Source organism: Rhinopithecus roxellana, chromosome 3 (assembly GCF_007565055.1).
Source record: "Rhinopithecus roxellana isolate Shanxi Qingling chromosome 3, ASM756505v1, whole genome shotgun sequence".
In the NCBI taxonomy this organism is placed as follows: domain Eukaryota; kingdom Metazoa; phylum Chordata; class Mammalia; order Primates; family Cercopithecidae; genus Rhinopithecus; species Rhinopithecus roxellana.
In genome coordinates, this window is record NC_044551.1 from 19,516,145 (window position 1) to 19,537,465 (window position 21,321).

General features: G+C 41.5%; 1 long non-coding RNA gene across 1 annotated transcript; it reads right to left on the reverse strand.

Annotated features, from left to right (window-relative positions):
• Positions 1-974: 974 nt before the first annotated feature.
• LOC115896397 lies at positions 975-9,433 on the reverse strand. The gene is made up of 2 exons (XR_004056252.1): positions 9,327-9,433; positions 975-1,298 (listed from the first exon to the last, which is right to left on the reverse strand). It is a non-coding gene; the product is annotated as an uncharacterized LOC115896397 (long non-coding RNA).
• Positions 9,434-21,321: the final 11,888 nt, after the last annotated feature.

The following is a 21,321-nucleotide window of genomic DNA, read 5'->3' on the forward strand; positions in this document are numbered from 1 at the left end:
GAACTCTGTACTTTCTGTGTAATTTTTCTATAAACCTAAAATTGCTCTAAAAATAAAGTTTATTCAGAAAAAACAACAACAAAAATCATTATCCTGAGTAAATATTACATAAGATTTATCTATGTTTTTACCTACTTCTTCAAATGTGCTGACCTTCACTGAAAATCTTTTATTCATTTTGAACATTCTTTTCACTCCATTGAAACGCAGTCCTCCTGATAATGTTGTTTTGTGCTGTATACCCAGTGTATTCTACATCAGCGAAAGCTTTAGGGTAAGTTTCCCAGCCAACCAACCCCGCACCAACTAAATGCCCGCATGCTGAAAGCGTAGTACAATAGTCTCTTTAACATCACAGGTTTCAATTGCACAGGTTTTTATATGTGGATTTTTTTTTCAATCAATATATTGGAACAATTTTGGAGGTTTTCAACAATTTTTAAAAACTCACAGATGAATTGTGTAGACTAGAAATATTTTTACAATTACAAAATGTTAGATATGTTATGAATGCATAAAATATACACATTAATCTACTGTTTATGTTATCAGTAAGGCTTCCAGTCAACAGTAGGCTATTAGTGATTCAGGTTTTGAGGAGTCAAAAGTTATGCATGGATTTTTTTCTATGCAGGGGTTGGCTTCCTTAATCCCCTGCTGTTCCAGGGTGACCTGTACACACTTATTTCTCTCTCTCTCTGTCTCTGTCTCTCATACACACACACACACGCATCCACACACAGGCACATCCACATTACCAGGAGCCACGTCAAAGAAAATTAAATGGAAAATCTCAGCAAATGGTATGAGGTGGGACTCTAGGATATTAATTTTTAAAATAGAATTGAATGTTGTGTATGTGATAATTCAAAGAATAAAATGGCTAACAGAGAATGTGGAAAGGCATATTAAACGAATTCATTTCAGCCTATTTAACTGGAGTCACAAGAAGGAATTTTTAAAGACTACTCGTATATGCCCCTTTTTTATTAACCCTAATATAATAGAGACAGAATTTAAATTTCTGTTAGATTCCACATTTCACAATTGATTATCAAGTCTTAGACTCCTAAGTCGGGGCTCTGTAGACTCAGCTTTCTCTTTTTTTCCAAGATGGGATTTCTCTGCTCATCAGGTCATTGTGTTTGCAATTGATCCATGGAGACAGCAACATTTGTGAAGCTTCCATGCCACGGGGGTTCCACCTTCACATGTATCCCTCAAAGGTATCCTGCAACCACCCTGTCCATCCAAGTACTCAATCGTAGGATTCAAAAGCAAATCGCAGGGTTTGCTGCCTGGCAGAGAAGCATAGACACAAAGCATGAGAGAGCAAAATCTATGAGTTGACCATATCAGAAAGAGATAGCTAAGAATACCAGCTAAGAAATAGGCAATAAACTTAAACAGTAGGCTTCTGAGTAGACATAGCAAGTACTGGGTAGAGATGAGAGCTTCGTGTCCTGTTAGAGCTAAGTCAGAAAGCTGGGTCGAAGTGAATGTGAGGGAGCAAAAGGCCATTAAAATATTTAAGGAGCAGCTCCAATATTTTTAAAATGTGAAGGAAAACTTGCAAGCAATCCCCGGGACTGGAGGGAGAGAAATGCAAAGCCCCCTGAGTCTGCTCCACAATTATCTTACGCATTCCAATAACTGACATGCTGCTGAATGTTATGACTATTTGTTTACTGTTGACTGTTCTTGGCACTGCCCAGTGTAGCCAAAGATTCCTTGCCTGCAATAAAGGCTTACTCAGACAATAAACCAGGGAGAAAGAAAAGTGTCCTTGAGAATAACAGCATTTCAGAGGGAAAGGAATTCCACCAGAGGTAAAGAAACCCCATGCACCGCAGAATTAGAGCTCAATATCTCCTATGTCTATCTGTGAAAGCCGTCATGGAACCCCAGGGCAGGAGGGGGTAGCACACACAATGGTTTGTGTTGTAATTCCCTGTTTTCAGACACATTTTTCTGAAAGCATAAACTTTGCTGGCTAGGATTGTATAAACCTAGTGGGATTTTTTACTTCTTCTTGGAAGGCATTTGTCTCCGAGAATCATAAAACTTAACAGTCTGCTTTTCATGGTAACAGTGTGGCTTTGTAGTCCCTGATCCTAAGTGTGTATGTGTATAATGTATAATTTCCCTTTGTTTCCTCTGAATTCTCCCTCTCCATCCTTTGTCAGTCTAAACGGGCTTTAGTCTCTAATTTCTCTCTTTATTTTTGCCAGCAATGTACTAATTTTGCTTCTCGATTACTACTGTGCCTGACTTTGAGGTTGCCATTTTAATTTTAGCAAATGCTTGGATTTATGAGAACCGTCAAAAAGGCGAGATCACTGGGCTCGTTGCCCTTGCTGGGACTCTCTTTTCACTTTGGTGTTGGCTGTGTTGGTGGTTTGATATCAGATCAATCCATGAACCCTTCATTTTAAACCAGGAGCCCGAGGGACACAAATAATGCCACCAGAGAGAAATGAGAACTCCAAAGCTATTATTAAATGAAAACATACTCTCTCTTAGACCTGGCAATCTGTACTAAGACATTCAGATTGCATATCTAAATGTTATTCAACACACTCACAGCCATAGTCCTTTGATGGCACTAAGGTGGTACTTAAAAAGGAGCAGGTTCCACATCAGCATTCCCAGCATCATCCCAGATAATCAAGACCATGCATCCTCTTCAGGATCCTGTTTCCCTGGCTGCTTCTCCCCACTGAGCCTCACTGCCCGCTGTGCTCTTCACTACTCTTTCACTAACATGCAGAAACAATGTTTTTCTTTCCAGTGCCTTTAAAATGTGGCCAAATTCTCCACCAAACTTCAGGAATTATTCATTACCTCACATCCTTTATCCAGAACAACAGCTGAGCATGTTTCGGTGAGCGGAATATTCTGGCCCAGCCCCGCTGTGTCATACCTGAATGACATTTTTTAAAATGCCAAAAACGAGGAAAGATAAAACACTTCTAGGGCCATTTTGAGAGCTCAGCCCTGTGACCCTTCTCAGCCTCCTCTGACCCTTCTTTCTTTCTCCCTCAGGCTCTGTGCTCTGCCTGTGTCTGGTCAGCCTCCTTCTTGACACTGATGCAATTCCATGACCCAGAACATTGACCTGACTTCCCGCTGCCCAGGACAGGAGGGGACACCTGAAAGTGCCTATAAGGCAGCTCTTCTAAGGTGGAGGGAGGTAGGAGGAAGCAAGGTAGATGGAAGAACCCCTCCCTCCCTCTCCAGAATTTTCTGAGGTGCAATGCCTCCCATCAGCTCTCCTGGAGAAGTCCTGTGGACCATAGGGCCACCTGCTGAGAGGCTGGTGGGTCTCCTGGGAGCCCCTGGAGCAGGGGCAATGCTGGACATCACACCACTTCTGCTTCACAGTGTTCTTGTCTCACCTCCCTTATCCTCCACCCTCACCACCTCATGAAGGACTGGCACCTACTTCTCACCCCAGGCTCTGCTTTGTGGGGGACGCAGGCTGGCTGAAATGTCCTTCCTGCAGGACATGAAGGTCAGCCTTGGAGAGCTCGAAGGACATAAGCATCAAGCTGTCCAGCAGTGTAGAAACATGCACAGTTCTCTGAGCTTCTGAGTGTCCCGACCTGTTGTCGAGTTTGGGGTGGAAAAAGGATAACCAATGATGAGACAGGAACCTCAGAGCATGTCAGTCACCAGGAAAGCAAGCAGACTTCTCCTCTGAGGAGCAGAGAGGAGAACCACCTGTGTGGCCTCTTTCTCAGGTTTAACTTCATTGGAATAAAAGCTGCATATGGCACTGTGTATTGATCAGGGTTCTTTAGAGGAACAGAACTAATAGGATAGATGTATCTAAAAAGGGGAGTTTATTAAAGAATATTGATTCACACTATCACAAGGTGAGGTCCCACACTAGGCTGTCTGCAAGCTGAAGGGCAAGAAAGTCAATCCAAGTCCCAGAACCCCAAAAGTAAGGAAGCTGACAATGCAGCCTTCAGTCTGTGGTCAAAGGCCTAAGAGTCCCAAAGCTGAAGAACTTGGAGTCCCATGTTCATGGGCAGGAAGCATCCACCACAGGAGAAAGATGTAGGCTGGGAGACTGAACCATATTCTTCTGCCTACTTTTATTCTGGCCATGCTGGCAGCTGATTAGATTATGCCCACACAGATTGAAGGTGGGTCTGCCTCTCCCAGCCTACTGACTCAAATGTTAATCTCCTTTGGCAACACCCTCACAGACACCCCCAGGAACAATACTTTACATCTTTCAATCCAATCAAGTTGATACTCAATATTAACCATCACACACTATGACATCCAAGTCTTGACCCATTGAAATTCAACCCTTTTAGACAAAAACTCACTTCCTGATTACAGCCCTTTCTTCATGCACAGCTCAGGGAACAGAGGAGGTGAGTGAGAGGATGTCTTCAGGAGGAAGATGTCCTGGCTCTAAGCTTCTTCTCTGGAGCTGGGGCTCAGTCAAAATAAAGTGGTGGTGACGGTCCTGCTGGCTGGCTTTGTGTTCCCAAGTGTTTTACCATGGTCAAAGAAATGCAGAGAGGTGTACCTATAGAACAGCCCAGTCAGATTTGTTTCCAGCCTGAAATCTCTGGGGACAGGCCTGCAGACTGTTTTGTAGTCATTGCATTTTCCTTGTCCCCTTTATATTCCGGTGAGTCCCTCAGATCCAGATCTTTCAGGATCCAGTTCTAATGCCCTTCCACAGAGAGGGTTCCCTGACACCTTTTCTATTCTGGTGGCATTGCTACCATCATTGTTGTGTGGATGGAGGTCCTGCCTTCTGCCTTCCATGCTGTGTCATCCTCCTTTCTAATGTGGCATTATTGTCTCCTATCCTGCACTGTCTGAGCTTATCACTCTGGTATGGATGGATTTTTAAACCCGTTTTGCTCCTGATGGATGCGAAGTTACTTGTGTCAAGTAAATGATCTGGATTAAATTAAGAGTTGAAAAGTTTGTATCTATTCCTGACAGTGGTGTCATCTGTCACTTTTTAATGTAGTTAAATATCTTACCGTTTTGTTGTTAGGGAGATGCTGAACCTAAATCCATGAATCACTGTCCATATCCACAGAGGTGCTGGGGAGTCATGTTGACAGTCACACGACAGTACTGGTGCTCAATGAAGGGCAGCCACGTGGCAGCAACTTCACAGAACATTGTAAACATAATGTCACTCAGCAGAAACAAGTTGCCTTGTTGGTGTGCAGGTCCCCATGCAATGGACTTAATTGCGTCCCCCTGAAATTCATAAATTAAACCCCCAATCTCCAGTGTGATGGTATTGGGAGGTGAGACGCTGGGATATAATTGTGTTTACATGGGGTCTCGAGAGTGGGATTCTGATACGTTTGGATTTGTGTCCCTGCCCAAATCTCACATCTAACTGGAGGACAAATCTTATGGTAGGTGATTGGATCATGGAGACGAATTTCTCCCTTGCTATTCTTATGATAGTGAGTGAGTTCTCATGAGATCTGATGGTTTAAAACTGTGTGACACTTCCTCCCCACTCTTTCTCTTCTGCTGCCATGTGAAGAAGGTGCTTGCTTCCCCTTCACCTTCCACCATGATTGTAAGTTTCCTGAGGCCTCCCAGTCATGCTTCCTGTTAAACCTGCAGAACTATGAGTCCATTAAACTTCTTTCTTCATGAATTACCCAGTTTCAGGTGGTTCTTTATAGCAGTGTGAGAAAGGATTAAATACAGGTACCCATGACAGAATTAATGCCCTTATAAGATGAGACTTTGGAGAGCTCACACCGTCCCTTCCCACAAGCAAGAAAGACCCATAAGCAAGAAGGTGGCTGTTAGCAAGCCAGGGAGAGCCCTCACCAGAAACCAGCCAAGCTGGCACCCTGATCTCAGACTTCCAGCCTCCAGAACTCTGAGAAAATGCATTTCAGTTGTTTAAGCCCACAACTTATGGGGTTTTGTTATGACTGCCAGAACTGACTAAAATACCTTGTTTCTCAGATGAGGAACTGAAGCACCAAGAGGTTAATGAACCTCCCCTAGACATACAACCCAAGATGGAAGGTGGTTGAAACTTTCATCTATTTCAGTTGACATACATCCAACCAATTAATTTGAAGCTGACAGAAGCATTCGATTTCTAGATAACCTAAATAAAATTACCTGAATTTCTAGATGATTGAGTCCCATTTATTCATAAACTTTTAAAAGAGACTTTTTAAAATTCTCAATCTCATTATTTTCTTACTTAAAAATTTTTCTCATTGAAATAATATTAAATTTACAGAAGAGTTGCAAAGATATTACAGAGAGTTCCAAGTATCTTCCACCCAGCTGCCTCTAATGCCATCAGTTTACATACGTTGGGGTTCAGAAAACAAAGCCTCAAAGTACAATGCTTTGACCTGCTGGCCTCTTCGAACTAAAAGAGTGGCCCCAGAACCAAGGTCTCTATGACCCCACGTACAAGACTCTTGTCCCTCTGCCACTTCAGAAATACAGGCAAGGGGACCTTATCTGAGGTTCACTTCCTGAACTAAGGGAAGTTCCTCTGGAACGAATGCAGTTGTCCAGAGCCTGCTTCTTATAATTTCATAAAACAATGAAGATTAACTCATGGGAGAAGATACTAGATTGGACATCACACCCAGAGCCCAGATAGACTGTCCCAGGCATTTGTCTGTTCTTCAAGCCCACTCATCTCCCCTAGAAATCATTTACTTTTCTTCTGACAGTGCCTAGAGTCCCTGCTTCTGTTTCCCCTATGAAAAAGGTTATATAAGTCTCATTGGATTGTTAGGTATTGTGTGTCTCCAAGCACCTAATAAATTTATGTCTTATCTCCTGTTAATCAGTATATTTCAGTTCATTTCTCAGACTCAAGTATCAAACCTCAACAGGGGAGACAGAGGGTTCTCTTGCCCCAACATATAATTTATTGTTGTATATTTATCAAAAGTAAAAGAATTATATGAGTGCAGTACTAGTAACTAAATTCCAGGCTTCATTCAGGCTTCAGCAGTCTTTCCACAGAACATGCCTTTCTGTCCGGTGCAGGATTCCACATCATCAGAGTGGTTTTCTGGGCATGAAGCCCAAGCAGTGCCAGGACCCGGCCAATTCTTCAAGTTGGATTTATTCACGTTACCTTCATCTCCTCTGATTGTGGCAACTTCTCAGTCTTTCCTTGTATTTGACAGTTTTGAAGATTGCTTGTCAGGTGTTTTGTTGAATATTCCTCAACTTGGATTTATTTAATGTCTTCTCATGATTAGACTGAAGTTACGGATTTTTGGTAAGATGCTATAATTTTTTTTACATTGACTTCATACGTGAAAACAAATTACTTAAAATTATTTTAACAAATAGAGAACTCTGGCAAAACTATCATATATCAAATGAATCCTATTCTTTGTAAAGTATATCATTTCAGTTTTGATTGGTGAGACAATAAATATTAATGGATACATCCAGCCTCTGCTGATTTGTTTTTGTTGAACTAAATTACACATAGTATAGAATTAAACAGTTTAAAGTGTAACCATTTTAAGTGTACAATCCAGAGGCAGTTAGTACATTTATTTATGAAGTAAATAGGCAGATAATATAGGAGAAGAATTACATCATGATTCAAAATTAACTTTAAAGCACAATATTTAACTGCTCATTCTTTTCTTTCCACAATGTATAAATTATGTCTCATTATCCTCAGAAAAAAATGGGCATCCATTTGTCAGTTATGTATATGTGTATTTGTGTACATATGCATATGTGTATATATGTATATACGTGTGTACATATATGTATATACAGGTATATATGTATACATGTGTATATATATGTGTACGTGTGTGTACATATATATGTGTATATATATATATGATGGTCATATACACCATCAAATGAGTTGCCAGGCTGCTTGTAGAAAATGTTTTCTAGCATCCATGTGAGCAGAACTTTGGTTTATAAACTTTAGTTTGTAAAGAGAAAAAGCAATACTTATTCAAGGGGAGCAACATGAAAGCATTTGTTAAATGGCGTGCTGCTTGTCCTAGGCACTTCTCTCATGAATCCTTCCACCACCCACCACACCTTTGGAACTTTCCAAATGTAAATGCATAATGTTATAGTTAATTTACTTAATTGTTCACTTTGTCTTACATGCATTAATGAAAACAAAAAGAGCTAAACTCTGTAAAATACTTGAAGAGGTTTATTCTGAGCCAAATATGAGTGACCCTGGCCCAGGACACAACCTTCAGAGATCCTGAGAACACGCCAAGGTGGTCAGGTTACAGCCTGATTCTACACATTTTAGGGAGGCAGAAGTTACAGGCAAAGACATACATTGATAAGTTATTGATAAAGACGTACATTGATAAAGACATACGTTGGTAAGTTTTACATTTAGTTAGCCTGGAAAGGCAGAACATCTAGAAGCGAGGGGACTCATAGGTCATAGGTTGAATTTAAAGATTTTCTGATTGGCAATTGGTTGAAAGAGTTAAGTTTTGTTGAAAGCTTTGTAGTCAGCAGAAAGACATACTTGAGTTAAGATAAGGGAGGTTGTAGAAGCCAAGGTTCTTGTCATGTAGATGAAGCCTCCAGTTAGCAGACTTCAGAGACACTCACGGTAAATGTCTCTTTTCAAACCTTAAAAGGTGTCAGACTCTGTGGAAAAGATCTAGTAAGGGAAGGAGATTCTCTACAAAATGCAAATTTCCCTCACAAGGGAAGGCTATGCAGAGCCCTTCCAAAATATGTCAAAGAAATATTAATATATAGTGGGGTAAAATACTTTGATTTCCTTCAGGATCTGTTTTCCGTCATGTGATGCTATACCAGAGTCAGGATGGAATTCGAATTTGGTATCTTGTTGCTACAAAGAGTCCATGTTATCAGTCTGAAGATCTCCATTTCAGTATTAATGCTGGTCTGTTGTACCTAAATTCCTAAAGGGAGGAGGGCATAATAATGCATGTCTGGCTGCCTTTTCCATCATGACCTGAACTGGTTTTTGAAGTTTCTTTGGGATTTCCTTGGCCAAGAAGGGAGGTTCGTTCAGTTGGCTGGGCGGCTTAGAATTTTAGTTTTGGTTTATGTATGCCTAGCTAGAATACGTGAAAGTTTGCAAGCAGAAGCCACAGAAATTCACCTTTAGAATCATAAATCGAGTATATCATTTTGCAAATAATATCTTAACAGATACTGATCCCTTGCAATGACCCTCAGGAAAGCTCTCCTCTGTCTGTTAAGCCTGTGCTGTCCAGTGCTGGACTTCCCTCACAGGGAGCTGCAGATTCCCCAGCAGAATAAAGGCTAGGACTGTTCTGCTCCAAGAAACCCACCTTGCTTGGTCCAATCCTGCGTTTCTGGAACTTGTTTGATCACAGATATCTTGGATCAAGAAACAACTGTAGCATGCCCTTTGGGAGGGTGTGATCCTAGAAAGTTTTCTTGTGTAGAATAGAAACTGGTTACTGATCATGATGTTTTAAAGCACCAAAATAGTTTTGTTTTTGTCTTTGTTCTTTTTCATCTGTGATAAACAACCCCCAAAAGGCATGTGAAACACAATGAAAAGGTGCTTAGCACAGCTTGGTCATGTGGAGAGCACTCAAAAGCTAACTGCAAGGGCATCCCAGGGACAAAATCAGCACTTATATCATGCACCTGTGACTTTGGTTATGTTAACTAAAATCCTGGTTACTCAATTTTCAAGTTACCCCCAAGACAAGAGTGAGCCTTGATGGTCAGAAATGGTAGAGAGGAAACTGAGTGTTTGCCAAAAGAAATGTGCAAACATGAAACAAACACGTGCTAACTGTTAATGCTTGGATTGTCAACCTAAGGGCATTCTTTAATGCACTGAAAGGAAACCAGAGTATAAACCAGGTGATTCCCTTGCATTTCCTCATTCCCTAGTGGGGTAAAAAAAAAAAAGCAAACATAAGCCATGTGTTTAGCATAAGGATTCATTGTTAAGGACCTTCTTAACCTCAAAAGGCAGCCTGTGCCAGTGATGATTTCTCTCCGGGAGGTTAGGATATTCATGCACAGAAAGCTGGTGTTCCAGGGGAACGGAGGATTGGAGAATCATCGTGAAAGTGGTAAATTTTTAAGTCCTGGCCAAAACAGTGTGATGAAGATAGTCCTCTCTTGAGCGCGATGACCCCTAGCTGTCAATAACAAGCGTGTCCTCCACATCCAGAGCCAAAGAAACCCCTTGAGTAAAATGGGACACAAAACTCTGAGAACCTGAAAAGGGTTCCTGGGGAAGACAGGAGCATCCTTCAGGGGATACTTGATGACAGCAGAGACTCTGAGCCAGGAGAACCCATCCAACCCCAGCATGGCCTGGTGCTCTCCAGCTGTGACCACCACTTAACACCTCTTTGTCACAATTCATCCTCATCTGTAGGTAGGGATAATAACAGTATTATTACCAGAAAGGCGTCCTGATCCAGACCCTAAAAGAGGGATCTTGGATCTCATGTAAGAAAGAATTTGAGACAAAATCATAAAATAAAGAAAAAACAAGTTTATCAGGAGAGTGAGGAAGGATGGCTACTCCATAGGCAGAGCAGGGTGTTCCCGAAAATAAGAGGAGGAAGGCACCCACCCTAGGTATAATGCTTGTTTATATACAGGATCACAACAACAACAACAAATCATGGGAGATGGGCTCTACTACAAGAGTTTGTAATAAAGGATTAATTTTCATTAATTACTATATCTTGCATGAATCAATATTGTTAACTTTAAAGCAAAATTAGGGATGCTTTTGTTCTCAAGATATCAGAATATCAGGACATTCCTGAGCCTGGGTCTGTTTAGTAAGCATTATTAATCTGTTCTCTTAGCTGTAAACATCTAGAGGCTAGGAATGCCAAACTCCTGGGAATGCAGCCCAACCAGTCCCAGCCTCATTTTCCCTAGCCTTCATTCAAGATGGAGTCACTCTGGTTCGAATGCCTCTGACAGTTTCTCCTTTAAAGGGTGACTGGTGGTGATTAAAGAATTAATAAACAGAGTCTCCGGCACAGAGTGTGTGCTGTAGGACTGTTGCCCGGAGGTGATCATCAGAATGGAGGGTGCTGTGTTCCTGGTACACTTAGGAGCACTGTGGCCAGGTCTGACTTTAAGATTCTCTGGATAATTAGGGTTGCTCTTAACCTGCCTAGAGTAACCTGATAGGGAGAAGAGAACACAACAGCAGTGGACCTCATGGGAAACAGGGGAGAACTTGAACTTCACACATCGCTGCTCTTCCATTCACTGCTATTGCCCCACACTTGCTCCAGGCCTTGCTGGCGCTGAGGAGATGCTGGCATACAAGCTGGGGGCCTCAGGATGAGCTTTTCTACCCATGCAATGAGTGGGAAGTTGTATATACAGGAGGCAGGACCACTGAACCTTTAATCACCCAACAGGGGCTGCTGTGGGTGACGTCGCCACCATGCTGGTCACTTCTGTTTATTTTTCAGTATTTATTTAAAACATTAGCTTTGGACAAGCTGCTTCAGTATGTTCAACTTTGGAAAAAGTCGATACTTTAGAAAATTATTTTTATAAGCCAGAGTGTCAGATGAGCACTGCCTGGGCAACATGGCAACAAAAAATACAAAAATTAGCCAGGTATGCCGGCACACATCTGTAGTCCCAGCTACTCCAGAGGCTGAAGTGGGAGGATTGCTTGAGCCCAAGAGGTCAAGGCTGCAGTGAGCCATGATTGCGCCACTGCACTCCAATCTGGATGACAGTGAGATCCTGTCTCAAAAAAAAAAAAAATTGAGAACACTCCAGGGAATATGGGGAACATTCTCTCTCTCTTTTCCTCTCTGTCTCTCCCCACAGTGGAGTGGGTGTGTATTTGTGTGTGTATTGTGTGTTTGTCGGGGGAGAGCTACTATACCTGTTCAGGCAAGATTGCCACAACCTCCACTTTTAGCACAGGGTGAGCTGGTCTGTGGCCATACCTCAGCCAAGATCCTCAGTGTGACTCCACCACCCTGGGAGCTAAGGAGTTCACTCTTCTTGGAAGAAGGGGGACTCTCTCGGCTGGAGGGAAATTGAAGTCCCAGGATAGCATATAGTAGGGAGGCTCAAAAAGAATTTGAGAGACTACGGCAGTGTGTTGTGTTAACCTCAGTTACTCAGTGATGAGTGTGGTCACTGGAACAGTAGAAATACCACTTGGGGTCAGAAATAAGTTATGTAAAGAGTGAACAATTAACCGAGGTCGAGAGTTGGTTTGAGCAACACAGGTCACCCAGGCATTGTCCCATCAGCTCTGGGTCAGGTAGGATGCTATTTCACAGCGTCCATCACTGCTCATCATGCAAAAGGGAGACCAGTTTGCTTCGTCACATCTTGGCTGTCTTATGTCCTCAGTTTCACTCCCATGTGCCTGCAGGCTTCATGTAAAACCCAGTATGAAAACTTGGCAATGTGCAGAGGGAGTCGGACACTTAAATCTACAAGCTGAATATGTGTATTTCAGTTCTTGATATCCAAGAAAAAACAATGGTAGTTAGTACACTGACAGTGAGCAAAGTAATAACATTCAAAACAGCCACCCTATTATGGTGACAAACTGTAAGAAACACATCAATTCATTAACATGGGAATAGTTAACATGTGAATACCAATATAAATAAAGAAAAAACATATTGCTCTTACTTCAACCATTAACAAGGCTTGAAAAAGTGAACATTAATTCCTTCTGTCGTTTTAGGAAATTATTGCCCCCTTTGTGTCCTAAAATATCTATTCTTATCTCATCTTTATAGATAAGTGTGAGTCATTCTGGAACTGAGTTTTAGTCTTCTAACCTGGAGGTCACATATAGGAGAGTTAATCACTTCTTCTGTCCCTAGGAATAGTAGACTTGGGTTAAACAAAACCGATATGCATTTCTTTTTCATGAAAGACAAGCTGGCCAGGTGGTGGCAGACTGTGGGATGGGCTTCGCAGGATTTTCGGAGGCCCCTGATCTCTGAGGACAGCACCCTCCTCAGCTCTCCGCACACAATTACCAGTTCATTGTCCAAGATTGTCACTAGTGCTCCAGCCATTGTATCTATTTCCATCCAGCAAGAAGGAGGCAGAAAAGAGCATTCTTCCTCTGAGGACATTACCTGTTTCTGCTCTGCTTATATTCTGCTAGCTAGAACTGACCTCTTGACATCAACAAGCTTCAGCAAAAACTGGAAAATGTAGTCTTTATTCAGTATGGCCCCTGTGCCCAACTTAGAATAAAAAACAAGGGGTCTTATTACTCAGCAAGAAGGGAAAACCCCTACTGGGAGCTACTGGGCCAGCTCAGTCATGTTCGTTCATCTTATGACATGAGTAGATTGTTCAAGTGTTCACGGAGGTGAAACTCATCTTGTGCTACAAGTTCTTTTTATGTTTCTGGGTTATTTGGAGCCATGACTGTGTAGGAAACTAGAATATTTCCCTTTGAAATATGTGTGAACCAAAAAAGTAAAAGTCACAAAATCTGTCAGTCCTTCACTCCCCCGCACCATCACACCATCACCTCTCAATCTTCTGACTCTCCCAAAGCGCAGGACAAAACTTCTCTGAAATGTCCTTATCTATCAAGAAACCAGACATGTCAGAGGGAAGCACATTTGCCTTCCCTAATATTTCGTTAACCGGAGAAGATTAAAACTCGTGTCACAGAGGAAGAGATTGAAAATTACATACCACACCCGGATCCCAGAGAGACTTTGAGCTTTTTCTGTTCACAGGTCTCATTCAATTCCCAAAAATAATTGTTCACAAGATGATGTCTGCCCCATGGGTCCATTCATTCTCCCCTAAGGTCATTTGCTTCTACAGCCCCATCTCCCCTTTTCCTATGATGAAGTGCATATAAGAATCCATACCCCATTGGGTTATTGGGTAACCACATTCCTGTGATTTCTCCGTTCTATGCACATTAAAATAAGTTTGTACCTCCTGGACATGGTTTGGCTGTGTCCGCACCCAAATCTCATCTTGACTTGTAGTTTCCATAATCCCTACATGTGGTGGGAGGGACCTGGTGAAAGGTAATTGAATCATGGGGCAGTTAAGTTACTCCCATGCTGTCCTCGTGATAGTGAGTTCTCACAAGATCTGATGGTTTTATGAGGGGTTTTTCCTCCTTTCCTCGACACTTCTTCTTGCTGCTGCCATGTGAAGAAGGATGTGTTTGCTTCCCCCTCCATCGTGATTGTTAAGTTTCCTGAGGCCTCCCCAGCCATGCTGAACTGTGAGTCAATTAAACCTCTTTCCTTTATAAATTACCTAGTCCAGGATATGCCTTTATTAGCAGCATGAGGACAGACTAATACAGACTTTTTTTCCTATTAATCTGCCTTTTGTGGGTTGATTTTCAGCCAACCTTCAGAGGGTAAAGGGGAATCTTTCCCTTCACTCCCACAGATTTGGCACAGTGAGCAGGGTAGACCCAAACCACTCCGTTCTTCTGGAAGCCACAGTCAAGCGAACCCAGGATATGACAAAGAAACCAAAAAAAGATGATAAGTTCTCACACTCCCAGTCTCTCTGTCTCTGAAATCTTTCTCTCTGTGAAATGTCATCACTACACATCTCTTTTTCCCTTCCAAATTTAAGATTAATGAGAGAAAAGTATTGTATGGCCAGTCTTAGGGGTAGCAACTCTGGTATACTTTTGTTATGAATATTTATATGGTCTGAACCTTTTCCTTCCAGAAATAGTCTTCGTTTTTCTTTTGTCTTTGTCTTCTTGTCATTTTGTTGTAAAGAGGGATACCTTAGGAAAACCTGACAAGGTTTCCCTTCATCTTGATTTATACCCTGAGTACCTGGCTTTTGTAACGAAGTGAGAAGTTTCTCCCCCGGTCTCTGCCAGCTGGGAGCATGACTTCAGATTTCACCTAGTGACCATTCTGAAAGGACTGGGAATCTCAAGACATGTAAAATTGTAAGCAGCACTCTTTGTTCTGAATGTGCCAAGCTCTCAGGAGAGTTTGTCTTAATAAGTTCCATCTCTATTGTCTGGCTAGTACAGGAAAAGTTCAGTCCCAGAAGTGCCTGCCTGGCAGCCCAGGTTAGCAGGCCTGTCACTGGAGCCACCTCCACATGCCCCTGCATCCATGTGATTCTGAGACCGGAGGCATCCCTCACACTGCACCATCCTTAACCGCCCAGGGCAGCAAAGTCCTTTTGCTTTCTTAGCTTGGAATTTTTGAGGATCGTAAGGACTGCCCCTTCTATGCCCTCTCCAGGAATGCCTCTTGTTTATATAGTAAAAACATATCTTAAGCCTGGAAGGTGACCTCCTGGTCTTTCTGTAAAGAGGCTTATTAGATTGAGTCACTATCGAAATAAGTACACCACCGGAAGGTCTAATCATCTGTGACCAGAAGATAAATTATTTGCATTAGAAGACCCCTATATTTTAAAAATATTGTAGAAATCGTTCATTCTAAGCAAGGTCTTATTTATATTTATGGAAGGATCAAGTTAAAAGAAAGATGCATAATAATGTCATGACTAGCCTTAAAATTCTCTTGACAAAACAGAAGAACAAAAATTTAACCTGAAACAATAGTTAAAATCCTTGAATGCTCCAACTGTCTTCTTTGGATTTCCTGAGGGGTTTGTAAAAAAAGGCACCTACCCTTAGACCAGTGGTTAAAACTGGGCACTTACACTGCTGTAGCCTGAATATGGTTCAATTCCCTGACTCCCTTTCAGGGGGCCAGTCCCTTGGAAATGTAAGCCCTTTACTCAGGGGATAAAAAGAAAGCATTTATGAGAATTAGTTTAAACTATTTGTATGTTCCTTGACCTTCGGGGTACCCATTTATTATCATTCTTTCTTCCTCCAGCGATAGCTTTTGATTTCCTATTTGTTTTACTGCTTGTCTCTTTGAATTTTCCATTGATCAGTATACAGGCTTGTTGGGTTTTTGAGTACAGGTAGCCAACCAAAAAGGTGAGAGCCCTGGAGAATATGGCCAGAGATGTGGGCCACTCCCCATTTGCCACCAGCAAACCTTCCCTTCTTTCAACTATCATTGTGAGGGTTCTGGATCTTGAAAAGGCTGCAGCTTTTGCTTCCTTTTTAGAGACCTTGGTTAACCCCATAAAGGGCTTCTTGGTTTTAGTATCACATGTGCTTATTTGTTTTGGTTTTAAGTCATTTGTTTAGGTATACCTCTGGTTTAAAGCTTTGGTTTATATCTAGAGTGCGATAGTATCTTGTTTCTCATTTATTTTTCTTCCTTTAATGGGCTGAAGAGACATGCCTCCCACCACCTCTGGTATCTGAATTGGTGAACAGATAAGCTGGGATCCTCCCAGACAGGGGACTGGGTGGGGGAACATTGCACTCACAGCTGCCATTCCTTTGGCTCCAGCAGAGGCCAGCTGCTTGTGTGACAGAAGGTTTTCTACTCATATATTTAAAAGAATTTTTTAGAGCTCTACAGTCGAATGTCAGCTTAATTAGGAGCTCTGATTCTTTTGTGATCTCTTTTAAATACTGTATCTTCAGTGGGAATGTCTTAGTCAACTAGACAAAATTTTTTCTAAGCCTTGTTAACTAAAACATTACTGGCCTTTTGGAAAGCTTAACATCTCCCCTAATTGGCTCTTCTAAGACTTGTTCTGATTCTTTTTCATGTTTTGTTTTCCAGAGTTTACACAACTTTTTTTTTTAAAGTTATCTGTTACTCGCAGCAATTTGGTATACTTTTGTAAATAGAATCAAAGCATTTATCATTCTTTCTACCTGATCCCTCCAGAATTTAGAAGCTATTCACGGATATTTTTGATGACACTATCGTTATTTGCATATATTCAGTATGAATCTGTTTTCTTTTGTAGCAGGACACAATGAGAAACACTGGTAATTTTACCACAGATTAGAATGGAATATCATATTTTCATATGTGAACAGACTGCTTTGAGGGATTGAGGTTAACTTTCATGGAACCAATAAAAAGCCTCTTGGAAAGACTGGCCTGACACCTTTTCTACACAGTTTCCTTACAAGATTACTGACACCATCGTTAAGTAAATAATGTCATTTTCTGACAGGCCTAGGAACCTCAAGATACTTGGAAGACCTCAAGAAGAGAATAATTAACCCAACTTAAACAGGCAGTGTGGGGCAAGTCAAATCTTTGGGTTGGCTACTTGTTCTAGAGAAGCTTCTTTTTTTTTTTTTTTTTTCTTTTTTTTGTGACGGAGTCTCGCTCTATCGCCCAGGCTGGAGTGCAGTGGCCGGATCTCAGCTCACTGCAAGCTCCGCCTCCCGGGTTCACGCCATTCTCCTGCCTCAGCCTCTGGAGTAGCTGGGACTACAGGCGCCCGCCACCTCGCCCGGCTAGTTTTTTGTATTTTTTAGTAGAGATGGGGTTTCACCATGTTAGCCAGGATGGTCTCGATCTCCTGACCTCGTGATCCGCCCATCTCGGCCTCCCAAAGTGCTGGGATTACAGGCTTGAGCCACCGCGCCCGGCCTCTAAAGAAGCTTCTAATGGTTTGATTTGAGATTCCTTATGAAAAAGTTTCAACAAACCCGACTTAGCAAAGTTCTATATCATACATCACTATCCTTGCTGAACTTAGGTATATAAATAATCAGAACAAAGACTAATTTTGCAAACAAATTGATCCTACTGTGATTATCTTTGGTAAAAATGAAGAGACTAGAAAAAGAAAAATCATGTTTCAGAAAAAATAAAAAACTGTACTGTACTTATTTGATCCTACCCTTGTCAGTTTGCTTCTGAGATTTTGTCTTTAAAAAAAAATCTGGATTGCAATCCTGAATTTTTAGTTTCTTCCAATATCTGGGCTTGGTTGACCCTCCAGACTAATGTTTTCCATTTTTCTCCCACCCTTCTGGCTTGGAATCACTAAAAAATTTTTCCTGAAGTTGAAGCTAGTCAACTTAGCTATTTAAAAAAATCACTTCGAATTTTGTTTTAAACTGTTGTCTGTTTGTAGGTCCCATTTAATTCCCAAAAAGAATCATTCACAAGATAATTTCTGTCTTCCTGGTCTGTTCATTCCCTTGAAGATCACTTGCTCCTACGCATTTCAGCTTCCCTTCCCCTAGGAAGATGAATACATAAGCATTCGTACCCTATTGAGTTACTGAGTGACCATATGCCTGGGACTCCCCCATGCTAAGCACATTCAAATAAATTTGTATGCCTCTTTTCTCCTATTATGCTTCCATTTGTCATTTGATTTTCAGTGAACCTTCAGAAGGTAAAGAGTAAACATTCCCTAGACCCCACAACTGGATGCTTGTTTTCTACTTTTCTGATACTTGAGCTGTTTCTAAAAATACCGCATCTTAACATGCATTGAAATGTGTAATTCAACCATTACAATTCCCTTTAAGTGCATTTTGGAAGTACAACTACAACTTTAGTCCAAATGCCTGTTGTGTTGTCATTCTAAGTTTTTATCCTATAATTGATAAACGTGTCTAACAACCTATTGGGAATTATCCTTTTGGTATAGACTTCTTGACCAGCCCATGAGTATCACCAAAATCACAATATCATGCCTTCACATCCCAGGCTCATAGACCATAGGCCTTCCTAATTTCTGGACAGTCCCAGTGACTGGCAGACTCCACATGCCGTTATCTTATCCAGGAAACAGGATGGTCATTTTTATACGGTTTCTGTGAGGAATCCAAAAGATTTCTTTCCTCCAGTTGCCACTGTGGACACTCACCACTGTAATACATGTGTGTGTTAACTTTGCCTGTAACAAATTATTTTTTCTTAGAGTAAGATAGGAGACCACCCCTCATATTATCTTATGCCCAATTTTTGCCTCTAAAGAAAGAAGAAGTAAAAACTAAAAGGCAGAAACGAAATCCACAGGCAGACAGCCCGGAGCCATGCCCTGGGCCTGGTAGTTAACGATCAACCCTGGACCTAACCCGTTGTATCTATAGATTCCAGACATTGTATGGAAAAGTACTGTGAAAATCCCTGTCCTGTTCTGTACCTTTCTGATTACTGGTGCATGTAGCCCCCAGTCACGTACCCACTGCTTGCTCAATCAGTCACGACCCTCTCACGCGGACCCCCTCAGAGTAGTAAGCCCTTAAAAGGGAGAGGAATTGCCCACACACAGAGCTCGGTTTTTTGGAGATGTGAGTTCAGTCTTTTGGAGATGTGAGCCCACCCATGTTCCCAGCTGAATAAAGCCCTTTCCTTCTACAACTCGGTGTCTGAGGGGTTCTTGTCTGTGGCTTGTCCTGCTACAAGAGAATCTAAAAATAGGTAGAAATATTACCCCACTCCCTTTCTATAGGTGCAGAAATCGAGGCTTATAGATGGTAAGTAACATAGTAAGAGATGGGAAAGAAGTAACATAACCTCACAGGCATAGTTCTAGACACAGTCCACTGTAGTGCCTGGTCAGGCAAGGTGGGGCCTCACACTATATCCTGAGACTTGGTTAAACTAAAATGCATTTTTAGATGACATGGCAGTAAGATGCTGCAGACTTTGCTTGTACTTAATTCCCTATAAGCATAGACAAGCCAATTTATTGTGGTTTCAAAACGAATTTAGTGGCCAGTTTTCTTTACACGGCTATTGTTTCGAATCCAATGACGGGTTTGTTAATATGAATTTATATGCCTCATTCATGCCAGGTTTTTCCCCAGAGATGAATTGTTATGTTGAGACTCTTAGCATTTATATGAGTATTTTATTTTATGTGGTATTGGGATATTGTGGTTTATAATAAAAAATATTTATTTGATCTCTGCCCCTGGTTTCTGGCACACAGCAATTAAAATCCTTGTAATTTTTGAATGACAGAAATGCTATGTGCATCTTCTGTTCGAATATTTGTTCATTGACCAAAGTTGTTGACATATAGCCCCTAATCCCATAGAATTTTCTAGCAATAGGAGCATCTATTTTTCCTATGGTTTGGTGTGTTCCTGGATGGGGGCTGGTCACCAGAAACAGAAAGCCATGGCTAAAAGCTTGGAACTTTCAGTCCCACCCCCCTATCCTGTGAGAAAGGGAGAGGGACTGGATACTGAGTTAATAATTGATCATACCTATATGGTGAAGACTCCATAAAAATCTTTGAACTGGAGTGTTTAGAGAGCTTCTGTGTTGGAGAATACACCTTTATGCCAAGGGGGTAGGGCATCCCAACTCCATGGAGACAGAAGCTTCCGTGCTTAGGTCTCTTCCAGACATTACCCTATGCACCTTTCATCTGGCTGTTCTTCTGTATTCTTGATCATATTCTTTCTAATAAATCAGCAATGTGAGTTTTTCCCTGAGTTCTGTTTGCCATTAAAGCAAATGATCAAGTCCAAGGAGGGGGTCATAGGAACTTCTGGTTTATAGACAGTTGGTCAGAAGAAAGGAGAGCAGCTCTAGGGACAGCATGGATTGTGATTGGCATGTGACATGGGCAGAGCCTTTATCTTATGGGATCCAACATCAACTCCAGAGAGAGAATGTCAGAACTGAATTTGGTTGTAGAACATCCAGTTGGTTTCTGGAAAGTTGAGGAATTGGTTGGTGTCGGGGAAAACACACACACACACACACACACACACATCTGGTCACACAAGTGTTGGGTATGAGTACAGAGGAAAGCCATGTCTTTCTCTGATAGTCAGATATTAACCAAACCCTGCTGATTTCCTACTTATGGTCCCTGAGACTATAATCCGAGAGCTCCCTCAAAACCAGCTTTACCCTCACTACCTGTAATTCATTTTGTTTCAGTAAAAACTATTATTACCTACGGCTTTCTAAAAGCGTATTTGAACTCTAGAGTAAAGACAGCTGGTGGATGAGATACCAACAGTGTGGAACGAGCCCTTTCCTGCCTTCTCCCTCTTTTCCCTCCCACCTTCCCTTCCCCTAATTCCTTTAATACTTTTCCCCTATTACTAATAAGGTCATCTAAATTACTAGAAAAATGATGCTATAAAGGTATACAGTTCTAGGGAAGATTGTAACTATCAATAGCATAATATTAAATTACTTAAGTTTTTGTGCTGTTATACGGTTTGGCCTAAGTCATCTCACGTGATTTTCACAGTCATAAGTGTAAAATGGTCAAGAAAGGAATTATTCTCAGGTACAAATGTGGATATTGAGTCAAAATTATTATGCGATTTACATTAGTTTCTATAACTAGCAACTCAGAATTTCAAAGGCAAATGAAAGTCTTATCTCTTCCTCATTGTCTCTCTATACACAGCACAGGACCTTAGCCCATGAACTTGACCTTCACATTCATTTCCTCACTTTACCATCATGCCAGTTACCTCAAAGGAGCCCAAAG